The sequence below is a fragment of the Grammomys surdaster genome, unplaced genomic scaffold, assembly GCF_004785775.1.
Source record: "Grammomys surdaster isolate TR1022 unplaced genomic scaffold, NIH_TR_1.0 205, whole genome shotgun sequence".
NCBI lineage: Eukaryota > Metazoa > Chordata > Mammalia > Rodentia > Muridae > Grammomys > Grammomys surdaster.
The window spans coordinates 7,089,344-7,100,389 of NW_021604650.1; the positions used below are offsets into that span (position 1 = coordinate 7,089,344).

Genomic DNA, 11,046 nt, shown 5'->3' on the forward strand with positions numbered 1-11,046 from the left:
TCAACCTGTGAAAAGGCTTAGGATCCATATAGAACCCTGGAAAGTCCTTTGTGCTTTTTGAGTTTTTTAGGAAGGCCTTAGATTACAATTAGAACTTGCCTAAAGCCTTAGGCACAGTGAGAATCTGTAAGTTCCTGTATGTTCCAAAAGGAACTTAGGGAAGGCAGAAGGTCTCAATAAGCCTTTTTTTTTTTGAGAGTTGCTTACAAAATAATTTATTTCTTTATAAAACCGACCTAATAGTCAGTGCATATTTACATTTTAAATCATTACCCAATTCAGTGAGAATTCAATGCAAACTACAAAACAGCTTATAAAGTCAGACTTATACAGGACACCTCAAATAATAAATAGACTTACTAAAATAAGTAGGAAACAATTTAAATAGTCACTTTATTTTAAGCGGGAATCCACAGAAGTCTTAAGACTTAAGGATTTACACAAAGTAGAAAAAACTACAAATAACTCCAAACTTGCAGGATTCTGTTGTAGAGGGTTGACGACTGTAACAGTTCTGGATTAGTCTAAGTTAGGAGGGTCCGGCAGTGTCTCCTCTTCATGTGCACTGGCAGAAGGAACATCATGTGGGCCATCAGCAGTGTCTCTGTCTAATCCACTTGACTCTTCTTGACCCTCACCAGTACTGCTCTCCACAACTGTCACGTCATTTTCTAGGGACTGGCTATTACTCAGTAGCTTTGCCTGCCTTCTTCCCAAGGCCAGCAGTTTATTTCTCTCAATTCTCTGTTGCTGCTCTTCTGTTAGGCTTCTACTTGATTCAGAAGCAGACTCCTTGCTGTCAGATGAACTTGTCAGAAAGGGATCAAATCCAGCAGCAGTTACATCGAGGCTGTTAGTTTCCTCAACTTCATGCACAATAGGCAGATCAAGTCGAATTCGTTTTAAACAGGTCCGAACCTCCTTTTTATTTCCTAGGTTTTCAACTCTGTCAATAAAATCTTCAAATTGCAGTTTGGGAAATAGCCTGTGTGCCCAGTGCACCATGTGTCTGATTAGCGTTTTCAAGTCTTCAGCCTCATGACCTTTCCCTTTGAATTTCGTCTTATCAAACACATGCCTTATCTCTGAAGTCAATCTTGTAGCATCTAGCTTAGGTAGATTCCTTTTAACTGTTCTCTTTGGTGGGACAGGAACAGGTGCTCCACTCCCTGATCCTTCATCGGGTTCGCCTTCTGCAGGATCTCTCTCTGGAGAGGCCGGAGGTGGGAAGGGAGGAAAAGTTTCGTCCTCTGTGTGTTCATAATCTGGTATTTCAAATAAGCCATTTTCTTCTTGCTCTAACATCTTACCCAAACAGCAGCTGCCGCCAAGCGTGCCAACAATGCCTCTCTCAATAAGACTTTAAAGAAGGCATTTAACCACACTGAGAACCTCTGGAATGCTATAGGTCACAATGAGAACATGAGGAAAGTCTTCAGACCCAGTGAAAATCTGATGATGGCTTTCTAGAGTCCATGAGAACTTAAGAAAAAAAATTAGGCCCATTTGAAACCCTGGGCATAGGCCCCAGTGAGAACTTGTGCCAGGCATTTAAGACTCAGAAACAACTTTGGAAAGCTGTAGACAGCAGTGATAACATGTGAAGCCCTGAGGTCCCAGTGAGAACCTGAGGGAAAGCCTTAGACTTCATTGTATCTTTGGGTAAGATCTTAAACCAAAGTTAGTGTAACCAGTATAATCATTTAAATGATCCAGTACTGTTGTGGGTTGTTCTAATGCTTATTGTATTCTGATGTTAATTGTGCTTCCTCAAGAGGGGTTGCCCCCAAGGAGCAGTCCATCGCATACTCAAGTGATGTCATGTGAACCTTCTCCCCATATAAACTGATCAATAAAGCTAGAGCCTGTGATTGAGGAGTAGAGGGGAAAGATGAGACTCAGGGTTTGAGCGTGATGGTGGGTGGAGAGAGAGGAGGACAAGAGGAGGAGAAGAGAGGACTGAAGGGGAGGAGGAAGCAGAGAAAGACCTGAAATACTTGGCCAGGGGTAGCAAGTAGCAAGGGTCTTGTAACTGGGAAATAAGTTAGTGTAGAGTTAGACATGCCCAATCTAAGATATAACTTATAATCAATAACTGGATTGTATGTTTTTATGTGGACTAATTGGGGTTGGAAATTACAGCAACAAATTGGCTCCCAACTTGGGACTTAGAACCCAAGTAACCTGAAATAAGAGTCTACCCTCCCCCATACAAACAACTAGGGCTGTGCTCTAAAACTGCAGCAGGGTGGAAATTAAACACCCAATTGGTCTAACAGGTTTATAGAGAGCTACTTAGAAGCTCCCTCCTTAAGCCTCATACAAATAATGGCAGCCAGATGCAACAATCTGTCCCCAAACTGGGACTTAGCTACCTCTAGTGTCACAATGTAGTTGTAGTTCCCTGAGCCTAAAGAAGGACCAAGGACCCTGGGGCAGGACTTCCTATGAAGCAGCCTTCACAGATGAGGATTATCAGCTGAAAAAATGGCAGCTGACTTTCCAAAGCTTTCTTACAGGCACAGCAAGTTGATCTGGGATCTCTGCCTGAGCAAGCCTTCCCAGTGCTTGCTTTTTCATATCCCCCAAGTCTAAACAGGACACAGAACAGCCAGACATGCTCTACAGATTTCTTGCACTGCTGCCGCCTGAGATTGGCACACAGGTGGTCAGCTGCAACCCAAAAAAGACAGATGGCCCAGAAGCACAGGTGCTGCAGGTCCATCTAGCTAGCTGCAAATAAAAGAACTGGAGACTACTGCAGTTTCCTGAATCGAACACCAGAGGGAGACAAAGGCACAAGAAGCTCCGGTTCAGCTGAGAACCACAAGTAGCTGGAGAAAGCATTGGGTTTTCTGGACTAGATGGAAAGGGAAGGATTTAAAAGAAATTGACACCTTGCCAGTCATCATTATTACAATGTTATGTATCTTGGTTTACTATGTCTTCTCACAAGACAGAGACCTAGATAAAAAATTATGAGTCTTAAAAAGAGACTAAAAGATTTTATACAACAAAAAATACGGGAAAATGAAGGAGACAGGAGCTGGAACAGATGCTAGAACAAAAGATACAGAATTTCATATATCAAACTGAACAACACAGTGATAGCAACAAAAATTAGAAGCAGAACCTAGAGGATAATTTACTAACGATAGTAAATCAAAATAAGGTTGATACTATAATATGAGAACTACAACATAAAGAAAAAATGAAATTATCGAAGCAGGGCCTAGGACAGAATATGTAGGAATTTATAGATCAAATGAACAACAGAGAGAGAGAAATTTAAGACTTGGAAATAGGGTCTAGAGGAAACACTAGAATTAAAAGTTCAGGAATTTACAGGACAAGATAAAGACAAAGAGAGTCAAATGAAGGTTGGAAACAGGAGATAGAGAAGGCGCTACAACTAAGGATGAGATATCTATAGATCAGACTGAGCAGCAGAGAAAAAATAATGAGAATTGGAAGCAAGCCTTAGAGGAGAATCTTTTTAAATTGATCAAAATCAAATAGATATCAGAATATCAGAATTCCAATAATTAAAATGTGGAAGCAGAATCTTGAACTAGATGAGGATGAACAACAAAAGGAGAGATACAGAGCATGGGCACAGACTTTAAGGGAGGGACTTAAAATATTAAAATGGGAAAATACTCAGGTAGAGACAGAAGGTAGAAAAAGCAAACCAAAGGTTGTTAGAAAACAAACTTTAGTTTATATGGTTAGTATATAACAAAGACCAGCAGATGATGGTCATACCCAGAATTATCAGGACAACCTGTGGATGTTAGAACTGAGAAAACTTAAGGGAAAAGGACTTAAGTCCTAGTGAGATCCTAAGAAGCCCTTAGGACTGAATTATAATCTTAGGAAGGCCTCTAGAGAGCTCTGAGTACTGGGGAAGGCCCTGGGTCTCAGCGAAACCCTAAAAAGGTCTTAGTGAAGAATGAGAGGGTAAAAGCCTTATGACAAGATGAGAACCTAGGAAAGCCTTGGGATCCAGTGAGTACTGAAGAACACATTAGTCCCCAAGGAAATGCTTGGAAAATGCTTAGATCTCAGTGAGAATCTCATGAAAACTTTAGATTCAAGTTAGAATCTTAGGAAGGCCATAAGTCCCAGTATCATGAGTAAGAAGATCACTGAAGCCAAAGGCCTGCCTCAGTATGACAAGTATATTTTTTTTTTTAAAAAAATCTCTTTTAATGAGGCTTAATCAGGAACCTCACTACACCCAAGTCTGCTCCTGATAACCAAAAGCAAGTGAAATCACTTACTAAAGATAACCAGACCTGTTCCTGCATAAACAGACAATGCCATCCTGTCCACATATAAGCAGAGATCAAGAGCAATGTATGTCACTTTGCCCCTTCAAGACTACTGAAGACACTGGTAAGACACTATGTTGGTTGTCCCTGTGGCTGGAGAGTCTCCCCTGGAATTCTTTCTCTTGAGGGGGAGCCTACAGTGAGAGATAGAACCCAAGGTTTGGCAAACAAACCTCATGCAGGTGAGCAGCTTGGGTAGATAGGATGAGGTTGAGAGTTAGGAACTTGGGGTATAAACTTTATGTGAAGACCCTAAGCACAAGAAAATACAGCCATTGTTATAACAACTATGCACACTTACCTTCTAGCTCACAATACCCAGTGAATAATTGGGGAAGGCCCTAGATCATCTCAGTGAGATCTGGAAAGGTCTGAGGCACCAGTGAAACACAAGAATGTACTTTGAACCTAGGAAGTCATTATGATTCAGCGAGACTGTGAGAGGACATAAGGTCCCAGGTACATTCTGGGGACCATATTACATCTCAACGGGGACCACCTTATACCTCAATGGGGACCACCTTACACCTCAATGAGAACCAGGAAAAAGGTATTAGGCCTCTGTAAATACCTGGAGAAAGCGTGGAGTGAAATCACGAGAAGGCAACAAGTCCCAGTGAGATACTGGAGAAGGATTTGAGCCCAAGGAAAACATTGTACCCCTAGGAGATCCTAATCAAGAGTTTAAGACTTGGTGAAAATGGGTATAAATCCCTTAGATAACAGAGAAACCATCAGGAAAGCCATAGACATGAGTGAGAATCAGGGGAAGGCCATAGAGCCCAGTGAGAATATAGAGACATCCTTAGGACTAATGAAAAAACAGAGGAAGGCCTTAAGACCCAATAAGAATTTGGGGTCTCACTGAGGACCTGAGGAAAACCTTGGGTGCAAGTAAGAACCAGGAAAGGACTTATGTCCCAGGCAGGTACTGGAGAAGGCTTTAAGATGCAGTGAGATCCTGAGGAACAATTCAGACCTGAATGAGATCCAAGGGAAAACCTTAGGCCCAGTGAATACTTGAAAAAGTCCTGGGGGCCTAGTGTGTACCTAACAAAAGTTTCTATACAACTGATATAGTTACTGGAGAAGGACCTGGCCTTTTGTGAGTACATAGTAAAGGCTTCAGGACCTAGTGAGAGTGTACATATTCATACCTTAGGCAATAGGAACTTAAAGGAAGCCTTAGACCCAAATGATATATCCTAGAAATGCCTTAGGAGCTGTTGATATATGGTAGAAATACATAGGTCAATGGAGAAACCCTTAGGTTCCAGTGAGATTCTTAAGGAGGCCTTGGGCCAAGTTATAGATCTGAAGAAGGCCTCAGACTACAATGAAAACCTTGGAAGGCCTTTAGTCCCTATAAGCACCCAGGGAAGGCCTTAAGAAACCCAGTCAGGACCAAAGTAGAATAAAGCCTTAGGCCTCAGTGAAAACTTGGGGGAAGGCCTTACCATATTGATATTCTGAGAATGACCTTATACACAATTAACATCTGGTAAAGGTTTATGCCTCACTGAGAATCTGGGGAAGGGCACATGTCCTAGTAAAAAAAAGAGCAAATATCTGAGGCTCTAATGCAATGCAAGTAAAAGCTAAGAATAGTGAGAACCAGAGGGAGATTGTAGGCCCCAGTGAGTCCTGAGAAATCCCTAAGACCCAGTAGTATTCTGAAGCTGGTCTTAGACCCCAGTGAGAATTTGGGGAAGACCATAGGTCCTATGAGTATTTTGAGAAAGCCTTAGGTCCTGGTGAGAACCTGGGAAGGTTCAAGAGACCTATGAAACACAGAGAAGGTCTTAGATCCCAGTGATGTTTAGAGGATGCCTTAGGTCCCAGTGAATCCTTGAGGAGCCCGTAGTTAGCAGCTACATGCTGAGGATAACCTTAGAACCTACTGGGAAAGGCTTTAGGCCACAATGAAACCTGGATAGGCATTAAGTCCCAGTGCTATATGGGTGAAGGCCTTGTGCCCCAGTGAACTTGAAAAGGCCCAGATCACAGCAAAACACTTGGAAGGACTTAGAGACTTGTGAGTACTTATTGCTGGTATAAGGCCCCAGTCAGAATCTTGCAAAGACTTCAGGTGAAGTGAGATCCTAGGAAAGTTTTAGACCCTAGAAAATTAGGCCTTAAGAGACAGAGAGAACCCAGGGAAAGTCTGAAACCCAGTGAGAATGTGGAGAAAACTTTGTCCCCAGTGAGAAACTGAGGTAGGCCTAGAACCCCATAAGAACCTGGGAAAGAGATTAGGTCTTTCTGAGACCAAGGGAAGGCCTTAGGCTCCAGTGACAAACTAGGTAAACCCTTAGGTACCAGTGAGAACCTATCAAAGTCCTTAGACCCAAGGGAGAAGACATGAGGGAAGATCTTAGGTCCCAATGAGAACCTGGGAAGGCCATATGCATATTCTCAGGATGGCATCAGACCCCATTGAGAATCTGAGGAAGGGGTTAGGTCCTATTGAGTACTTGAAAAAATCTTAATGCTCAGTAAGTTCCTGGTGAAGCCCTTTGATTATAGATTAGATGGAAACCCCACAGTAAGAACATGTGGAAAACTGTAGAGGCCAAATAGAATGTGGCAGAATCATAGACTAATGGAAAGGATTTAGACTCCAGTAAGAATCTTGGGAGTGCCTTAGGTACCAGAGAGAACCTGTAAAAGCCTTAGATCCTAGTGAGACCCAGCAAAGGCCTCAGGCTCCACTAAGAACCTGAAGCGAACCTTCAACTCTACTGTGAAATTAAAGAAGACCTTATGCTCCTGTGAGTACCTCAGGAAGGTCTTAGGCCCCATTCAAACCCTTAGACCTTAGGTCCCAGTGATACCTAGTGAAAATTTTATCACTCAGTGTGTAACAGGGTCCTCAGTTCCACAGACCTGAGCACGACTGTAGTGAGCATGGAAATAGGGAGATGAGGCCTGAGTTGGATGTTACAGCGATGAGCACCCAGCTCATGTCAGCTGTGTGGAGCAGATAAGAATGAAGTAATAACCCATGATGTAACACTAGAGTGTGACTTGCCCCTTGTAACTACTAAAAGCAGAGGTTCTGTAAGGCCCCCAGAGTGGGGAGACCCCAACTCAAGCCACAGGAGATTATGACCATCCAGAATCACGTGAGAGACCAAACTTGCTGCAAACAGCAAAAGGCTTTATTTCCGGATTTCAGGATATCAGTCGACTGAGGCCGAGACTCCCAAGACTAGTGTCGATCCCGAGGCTCGGGAGCAAGGGGTATTTAAAGGAGAAAACCACAAACTAGGGGGGGGGTACAATCCAGGGAGTGAGGGGGAATCATAAGAACATCAGCAGACAGTATCATAAAAACAGTGGAAGGTCCCCAGGCCATTCCATCATGTGGGAAACACATCCTGTGTACTTATTTTTTAAGAATTTAATCTTGTTTAATCATCTATCATGTGGCCAGCCAGTCCTTGGAACAGCCCAGATTACTGGTACTTTCTTTATGGTCAACCAGTTCCTAGAACCCAGAGCCCAAAGCCTATGAACCAGATGACCTGCATTCTTGGCTCTGCCCTTTTGTAGTCAGCTAAGTTCCTGGAGCACAGATGGCCTGGCTTCAGCCTCTATATGCTAGGGGTCTCAAAAAGGTTTATTCTTTTCAGCTCTCAGCAAGAAAAGGGATTATCAGCACTTTGAAGCCAACTGCTGCTTAAACTGTAGGTAGAGCTGAAGGTGCAGGGAAACCCATGAAAGACTCGTTAAAATTACTGATAACAATGGCAGATAAATTATTGGAAAAAGCAATTTAAAAAAAGCCCTAAAAGTTAGCACTACACTCCCTAGCATATATGCAGAACGAAGAAGCTAATTAATAGTTTTAAAGCCACGAAAGTAAGTCCAGATGCCACAAATCCCACAGAGAGGAAATCTTTGGAACAAAAAATAATGCCAAAAGGAAAGCTTGATTTTAAGAAGTGAGATTGAGATACCTCTAACAAATCCACAAGTAGCAGAGTCACTGTTAGAGCACGCAGCTAGTAAAGAAATTCCTGCCATAGTGATGAAAACCAAGACAGCCATATCTCCCCCAGTGACATCTTCCAAGGTTGATACACCTAGAAGATTCACAGTATTTGGTAACAACGATCAGGAATAGCTTGAGCAACCAATAGAAATTAGACCACACACTCAAGAAATAAGTCAGCTGAGACAAGAATGTGCCCAGAATAGAATGAGGGATGCATCCTATATGATAAAGCTCTGGGAAAAGGGGCAGACACGGTAATGCTGTCAGAATGTGAGATGAGGAAAATTAAGAAGATAGTAGATCTAGCAGTGCATGAATCTTTAGAGCAAATCCTAGACACTGCTCTAGCTGATATACATCCTCTCCTAGACTGTCTAACCTGGAGATACGCATTTCCATCTTTAGACCTTACAAAATTTTAAGCAGCCACAAAATAGAACAATTTCCATAAGTTCATTCTGCTTGTGAGAATATTAGGAATACTGTGGTTTTTATATATAACAAAGTAGCTACACCACAGGATGCTCCGGAGGACACCACTACACATGAGAATTAATTTGGCAAGACCACTTTAAAACTGCAGAACAGTTTCTGAGGTAATTGATTCCTTTAAAGGAGTTTGACTGAGAAAAATTATTAACATTAAATGTAATAAGGAAACAATTTAAACTAAGAACACACAGATTTTTAGACCATTCACAAATATTAATGCAGTTTACTACAGGACCAGAAATACCTACAGAAGTCATAAGTAAGTTAGAATAGCTTAAAATATGAACTAGTAAAACAGAAGTACAACATCTTATAGGATTATTTGGATATTGGAGACAACACATACCATATTTACTGCCCTGGCCCACAGGGCAGTGAACTGGGATCAGAAGACCTGGAAGAGAGAACTGGGGGACAAGGGCATGCAAGAAATGGACAGCAAGTCTGGAAGTCTGATCAAGCTGTCAATTTTTAATTTTTCCCATGCAGGGTAATATACACATAGAAGCAGGATATGGGGAGGGGGATGACGTAGGGTCTTTTTGCTTCTGGGGAGTACAGGTGTTCTCAGGGGGAGTACAGATGTTCTCCAGAACAGGATATTGGCTAGGTGAAAAGTTCACAGAAGAAGCAGGGTCGAACAGGTCACTAGGTACCTGTCTATAAGATCTATTGGTCATTTGTTCTTAAGCTATCACTTTCCCACCAAAGCTACCTGTCCATAAGATCTATTGTTCATTTGTTCTGATCTAGGCTAGTACTTTCCCACCAAGGCTACCTGTCCATAAGATCCTTAGCTATCTGTTCTAGGGTTAGTACTTTCCCACAGAGGCCAAGACTTTGTGTCAGTAGGCACATATGGCTGACTTAGGCCTATGGCTGACTTAGACCATTAAAGTTTAAGCAAGGTCACTCCCAACAATTTACAAGTCATTCTGCAAACTTTGTATAATATTACAAGGAATAAAATTATTTTCTTTTGGATAAGCCCCAAGAACAATTTGTGAAAACAATGCTAAAATATAAAAGGAATATTCTAAGATATAATACATCCAAATAGATGATACAGCATATTTAGACATACTGGAAACCGGAATATCTTTGTCAAAAGAAACGCTCAAGAATGGGCAGTAGGCTTCTGGTATAAATGCTTCCCATGGTCAGAAAAAAATTCTATTTGAGAAAACAATTTGTACAGGATACAAGGCCTTAAAATCTTAAAATAAGGCATCTCAAAAATTAGACATGATAATTTATCATATTTTTATTTATTACTCAATCCAGGATATAAAAATAAATATGTCAAATTGGACAGCCCACAAACCTAAAGCAAATCATGTACTATAATTTATTATTTGCTCATGACCAGGCAATTATGACACTCGAATACACCATGTATAATAGTCAGAGGTAATATAAAATATAATGATACTATGCAGATTAAATTTAAAACAGTCTACTACCGTAGAGGATGGATTATACCACCACCTGGTAAACCAAATGAGTAACAGCTCCATTTATTGAACCAGATAAAACATCATCAGCACTAGTCATTCTTGTCAAAAGTTGAACACATCAAGTTAAAAGTTATTCAATGGCATTACAGCCACCCAAAAACCCATTGCCCAGATGTATTTTCTTATGAGCTACAATATTCTCACCTAATAAATATGGGGAAAAAACACCTACAAACATTAGCAGTAGGAGTTACTTTGACTAGAGCAATCCTCAGAGGTATTATGGGCAGAGGACAGCAGCAGCCATTGCTCACCCTATAAAAGCAGAATTCTATCATATACAAAAAATTAATGGAGGCACAGAGAATTAAACTTAGTACAAATGTTTCTAGATAATACACAGAATAGATATGAGTAAAAATATACTACAAACATATAAACTGTATAAAACATTGTACATACAGGAGGAGGAAACCTGAGCAATACTAATTGATCACTTCATATGCCAGCATACACCCATATGGTTAGCATTCTGTCTAAACTTGACCCCACAGTTACCAGGCAACAGCCATGTAGGCCTGACCTACTATGAAAAGGGCTGCTTGCCTCCTCCCTCTCTTGTTCTCTTGTTCTTCTCTTGCCCTTTTGCTCCTATTCTGCCCCCTTGCCCCTTCCCCATTCCCTCCCCAACCATCATGACCATTCTCTCTCTCTCTCTCTCTCTCTCTCTCTCTCTCTCTCTCTCTCTCTCCTAACTCCCCTC

General features: G+C 41.5%; 1 pseudogene; it reads right to left on the minus strand.

The window, feature by feature from the left end:
* Nucleotides 1-519: 519 nt before the first annotated feature.
* LOC114624195 lies at nucleotides 520-1,305 on the minus strand (annotated as a pseudogene).
* Between the last annotated feature and the right edge of the window lie 9,741 nt (nucleotides 1,306-11,046).